A 6,489-nucleotide genomic window follows, 5' to 3' on the forward strand; every position below is an offset into this window, starting at 1 on the left:
CCTCATTTTAGTAGTAATGATAGTTATTGGTAAAAATATTTTGCAAATTGTAGTTGGTGGAAATGAAATGAATTAAACACAGCAGCAATTCAGGAAGCAGAAAAGTCAGGCCTAATTTGCTGTCTCATGGAGAGCACATCATTGGAAGAGAATTAGGCTGTTTATAAGCTCCTTCTTTTCATTCTGTGTCCAGCATAATTAATACCTGTTGCCACTGAAGGGGAGACTTGCTGCTGCTCTCTGTGTACTCATATGGAAGTGCAGGGAAGTCCCAGAGCAGCCGTACAAGACATTGAGCCAGTGACTCACCCTCAGCATCTAATTCTGGGTCAGGCTGACCTGCTATCACTTTCAGAGGTCTCTCTCTTTCTCTTTCCCTTTCTCCTTTTCTCTGTAGGGATGTGTCTGCTCGTTTTGTAGTTGTTGAAAGAGGTGTGTTGGGGTCAAAGCAGAACCTCACCAGCTGCAGCCAGTTCTTCAAATGAGACCACTACATATCCTCAGAACTGATGTTTCCACTCTGCCAGGTTGGTGTTTTTGTGACCATGCCTCTTGTCACTTTTGCTAAATGTTTGGATAGATTCCCAGGGCCATCCTGTCTTTAGTGTTTTGCAGCCTCCTCTGCTCTGGCTTCAGTGTCTTTCTCAGCAGCCAGCTCACTAACCTCTCCCTCGCATCTTCAGGCTCTCAGCCATCAGTTCAGCCTCCACATCTGGCTTTGTTCTTGCCTGCTGGCAACCCCTGGCCCTCTGCGCTTCCATCAGAGATTTATAATAAATCAGTTTGGCCCATCCCCTGCCTCATGGTCTGTGTTTGCACATGGTTTGTAGGTCCCCATAACAACACTGATAAATGCACAGACCAGTCACTTAACATGGTGTTGCAATCATTCCCCAGAGATTTTGGTTCATATTGATGTGGTAACATTGTCTGGCTGTACAATGCACATTGAGATCCAATGACTTTGGATACCATTGGAGTAAAGTGCAGCAACAGACACAAACTGAACTGCTGAAACAGCTCATTTGGAAGAACGTTAGGTCCCTGGTTCAATCTCACGTTTCAGCAGTGGAAGGATAACTTTATGCAAACGCTCCTCCTTGACTTAATAAACTGTACTGAGATGCTTTTATGTGATTGGCAATTAGATATCTACCTTAATTAGTCGTTGAATGGGGGTATTTAATAAAATATTTGCTAAATATGTGATACTGTGACTAGCTAGAATTGCTGTTGTTTTTCTCTGTGTGTATTTCAGTGTTGTATCTCCCATTAAAAGACGGTGTCTACATGCCTAAATGCACTGAGGTGAGCCACGTGACTGGCTGCTTAGATATTCGTGTTAACGAGTTGCTTTTACAGGAGTGCCTATTACACCTGTGACAATCCTAATAACAAACAATCCTCTTTGTCTGTAGTGATCCTAAGTGAAACTGAACAGAGTGAAACTGAACAGAGAGGAAAGAAATGACCCGGTGAAGGTTGTTTTTTTAGGTTTTGTTTTTCACACTCATGCCCTCTGCCTCACTCAGATAATATTTCTGCTGGGAAGCTGTCTTTAAGTAATTTGATTGCATGTAAATTTTCCATGTAATTTGTTACATAAGTAGAAGGTAAAATGTTACATTTACTGGAATCTAGTTTGTTTTGGTATATCGATCACATTTCCCCTAATGGTTAATTACTACATAAATAACCCTTTGATTTTATATTATGTTGTGTTTTATTCAAGATTCTTGCTTCAATTTTTAATGAGGGTGAGAAATCCTTTTTTGAGTGCATATATTTAAAAAAAAAAGAAGAAGAAAGAAATCAGGGGTAATGTATTACACTGCAACTTTTAAACTGTGTTTGTGGATAAAAAAGTCTATGATGCAGGAAACTATGCTCTCCCTTTAAACAAACTTCAGCACTGATTGTTTGGTGGAGAGACTGAGGGAGACCGGAGGGTGACCCCACTCTGTCCCCTCTTTTCTGACAGTTTGCACAGTTGCACAGTCCAGCTGTCAGTACGTTTCTGATCTCCCACTGACTCAAATACTTCTCTTTAAGGCCGGACTCTCTCCATCCAAGTTTCATTTCTTCTTTCCCCATCTTTAGTCATCTTTAATCCACGAATGTTTAGTGAAATAAATACCAACAGCATTCTTGTAAGAAAAAAAACCTGTCGCTGTTGCATTTATTCTCCCATTTTCTAAACTATGAAAACAACATGGATTAAATGGAGCTACGCAGGAGGACAAATGAGTCTATAAATATATTAACTTACTGTGAATGCATGGGTGTGTCACTCAACATCACGTCTAAAGCTTCACCCCTGACACGTGACTCATCAGGTGCATTCCCTGCCACGGCTAACGAGATTCCCCTCATTAAGTCCCTTAGGTAGTAATCTGTGTGGCAGAGTTGGGGGTAGTGAAATGTGAAAACGATTCTGTAGGAGGGAAAGAGGGAAGGAGAGGCTGAAACCTCAATGGAAAACAGTGATTTTGTCCTGTGAAGGCCAGGAAGTTGCAGGCTTAATATCTCGTGGAGAGTCTACTGTTTTTTATTCTTGTTTTCCCCACTTTTTAAAAAGCTTTAGGGATTGGCTGGTGGTGGTGAAGGCCATCTGGCTGGGTGCTTTATCTGGATTTTATGGTGTGAGCCTTAGGCCAACTGTGGCCACCTGCATGGGTAAGATAACCGTGGACAGGAACAGCATGGTAAACCATGTTTGTGTGTAAATCAGTGGTAATAGACCCTGAAAATTAGCCTGTTCAGCATGTTAGTTTGGCATTTTCATGTTTTGTCATCATGTAGTTTCCGTTTTTCTGCTTTACTGCCCTCTTTAACCTGATCTAGATGATAAACTCTCCATCAGTGTGTTTAACCTTTCTGAGTGTCTGAGCCTTGTCTGACTGCCGTCCTTGTCCTTGGCAGGAGTTATTGCTGTGAGATGTCAGACTGCGTGTCCTGATTTTCTCGTGTCAGTGCAACACAACATGAGGGAAGGCGAAAGCCACCATAAATTCACCTGTCATCTGACGAGGAAATAGGGGTGTGTGTGCGGTACATCATGGAGTCTGTGGTGAGATTAAAAAATTCCCTGAGCATGCCCATCAGGAAGCTGACCAGCTGTGTGTCGGAGGTGAAGGGGAAGAAGCTGTGTGCCAAACGTAGGAACAAGAGAGGGAGAGGCAGCGGGAGTCGAGGAGGATGTGTCAAGTTGGGCAAAACGTCTCCCCCCCGAGCTGCATATCCCAAAGATCTGTCTATCATTTGCTCGTACCAGACAGAGCTGGAGAAGGAGAGGCAAGTAATGCTCTGTATGTGATGTAGAAACCGTCATGCAGGGGTGAAGGAAGTATTCACATACTTTAAGTAAAAGTAGCAACAGGTGCTTTTGTAAACATGAAGTGTTACAAGTAGCACTCTTACAGTGAAAAGGTTGCTTAAAAATCACAATTCATAGTTTTGGAATCTAAATGAGAAATTGTTATCGAGAAGAAATAAAAAATGAAACACAATGAAACGATTGACAAACTAAACTAACCGCCCATATCAGCCAATTTCTGTGTAGTGTCACCACAAACTGCCTCCAAGACAATGGGAGGGGCGTCAGAAATGGAAACCACAAGTACCACAAAGCTGCACAAGCACCTGAGTAGTATCATTATTTTGTGCCATTACAAATAACAGGCAGGGTTGCTTCTTGGATGCATTATATGAACAGGCGTTTTATCATTTCCAGGTGAAAATGGAAAAAAGACTCTAAACAGACATGAAATCAAGTTTTGCCTGAGTTACATGTAATTCATCTGCAAACTGAAATCAATCCCCTCAGTTCACCTCATTTTGTCAATTCCTCACTGTGCTCTCATTGCAGGAGGCAGCTGAGATGAACGAAGGCGTTAACTGTGCAGAGAGATTTTTATTTTCTGCCTGCGATATCTGAGCTGTATTTATGTTTGTCTGCTGTGTTGACAGAAAGCTGCGGGAAGCCACCAAGGCCCAGAAGAATGCAGAGAGAGCAGCGATGAGAGCTCATTTCAGGAGAAAATATCAGCTGCCTGAGGTCTGTGTTTGGAAGAAAATAACAATATTTATCCTCTAGTTTTGTGTAAATTGGACAGTTTTCCCCTTATACATGGTACTGGTTTTTTTTTAAATTTTATTTCTTTAACAGAGTTGAATTGAAACTTTACAAAACGCTGCATTCTTCTGTTCACTACTCTCACACACCAGTTTAAATTTTCTTCAAAATATAATGTTTTTCCAACTTCACTGAATTAATTTAGATAAAATGTCAAATAACCACAAAAATGTGCTGCGTAATTCTTCTGAATTTAGGATTCAGGGTTCAGCAACCAAAAAATTCTTACCAGTTCAAAATGAAACTTGCTGTGTCAAAGAAAATGAGAAGATAGAAAGAAGATGAGAAGTAAATACTTTTTATCAAGTATTTACTTGATAAATACCCTCAGGGGAAAAAAATGAAATCATGAAAGGAAAAAAGAAAAAAAGGGCAGCACGGCGGTCGCAGTCAGGAGGCCTTGGATTCAAATCTTGACTTTCTAGTCCAGTCTGGTCTTTCTGTGTGGAGTTTGCATGTTCTCATGTCTGTGTGGGTTCTCTCTGGGTACTTTCATTTCATCATTAAACATCATGTTAATGTCTGTAGCTCAGTAGTTATAAACCAATCTCAATGCAGTTTGTTTTTCCTTTTGCAAACACTTCTCCATCAACAAGATGTAGCGCATCTTGATACTGCATAAAAAAACCTTAAAACTCAAACTGTTATAACTTCAGATGTGTTTGCAGCCTTTGCAGAGATACAGCCAACCCCCAACAATACAATAGTTGGCTTATTCTTTGCAGGCATTATCCATGTGTGCCAACTTGTATGTTACTGCAACATAATAATGGATTGGATTTATATAGCGCCTTTCTATGCACCCAAAGCGCTTTACAATGCCACTATTCATTCACACACTGGTGGAGTGTGTGAATGTGCAAGCTACCGTTGTAGCCACAGCTGCCCTGAGGTAGACTGACAGAAGCGAGGCAGCCATACCGCGCCATCGGCCCCTCTGGGCAACACCAGTAGGCGGTAGGGTAAAGTGTCTTGCCCAAGGACACAACGACCAGGACAGAGAGCCTGGGGATCGAGCCGGCGACCTTCCGATTACAGATGCGCTTCCCAACCCCTGAGCCACGGTCGCCCCAAGGACATAAGAGATGTAGAGCTATTTATTCATTTTTATTTTTGCAACACGTTCAACCCTGTAACCCATTTGTTCTTCCATCATCCTTCAGAACACGAAGGACACAAACCAGCGGAGGTCAGTCGGAGGCAAAGTGTCGCTCCCCCACGAGCTATCGACAATAATTCATCCTGAAACCAAAACCAAGAACGATGGCTTCAACCTGCTGAGTGCCTTTCAAGGCCTCAGCTTCAGCACAGCGGTCCTCACAGGGAGGAAACGCAGCGGGACGCCTACTCCTGCACCAGCAAATGGGGGATCTTGTAAAATCATGTGATCAATATGTACTCACAGCAATGATTATTACACTCTATTAATGAAGAGAACAGCATATGGGAATTTATGACTGCTGCTTTTATGTAAGCTGAAGTCAGTTTTCTTCTTACATAGCTCTGATAACTTGTAACAGGTGAATAAGTCACCTGTTTTACTTAATAATAACAAATACGGCAGTGTAAAATGCTTATTTTAGGTATTGATTAGATATACTCAAACATTATTATGAGGTGTTGAATTACTGGTCAGTACATGACAATGAAAGTACAAATGGGATTTTACGCAGTACTTGAAGAATTTTTTCCTCATTGAATATGTTGATTTTATACTGTTTTAATAAGCTGTTGCATTATATTGTGATTATATAACTAAATCAATAGTTGTAGATGTTAAAACAGGGCACATTTTGTCCTGGTGATGTTTCACTCGGACACCGTGTTTACTTTTTTTATAATAGAAGCCAAGCTAGTACGCAGAGCTGTCGGTCTAAATGATATAGATCCAACTAAGAGATCTATACACAAGTGAGGAACCTCAGGGCAACAAAACAACATGAAACTTTCTTATTTTGTGTGATTATGTTAGAATTTGTCCACTTTTCTTTATACTGAGTCCTTTCTGCATCACATCTACAGTATCGGTGATGTGTATGAGCCAAATTTGCTAGTTTCTAATAACTGCTTTGTTTGTGTTGAGCTTATTTTGGTGCATAAATTCAAGGCTTTTATACAGTATGGAGAAAAACACCACTTACGAAGGTGGACATTTAGTCTGTTTGTTTGTAGCTGATTTGCTGTGATTGAACTTGTAATAAAACACATTTCGGGAAGCTACACTGGCCCATTATCTGTTTTTTGTGCAGTCAACCTGAAATTCTGGCTCTGTTGTGTTTCTCTTGAACTCTGATGCTCAGATTTATAAATCATCAAACTCCTGTCAGCACGAAATCTCATTCAAGGGTGAATTT

The sequence above is a fragment of the Maylandia zebra genome, linkage group LG11 (assembly GCF_041146795.1).
Source record: "Maylandia zebra isolate NMK-2024a linkage group LG11, Mzebra_GT3a, whole genome shotgun sequence".
Taxonomy (NCBI): Eukaryota; Metazoa; Chordata; class Actinopteri; order Cichliformes; family Cichlidae; genus Maylandia; species Maylandia zebra.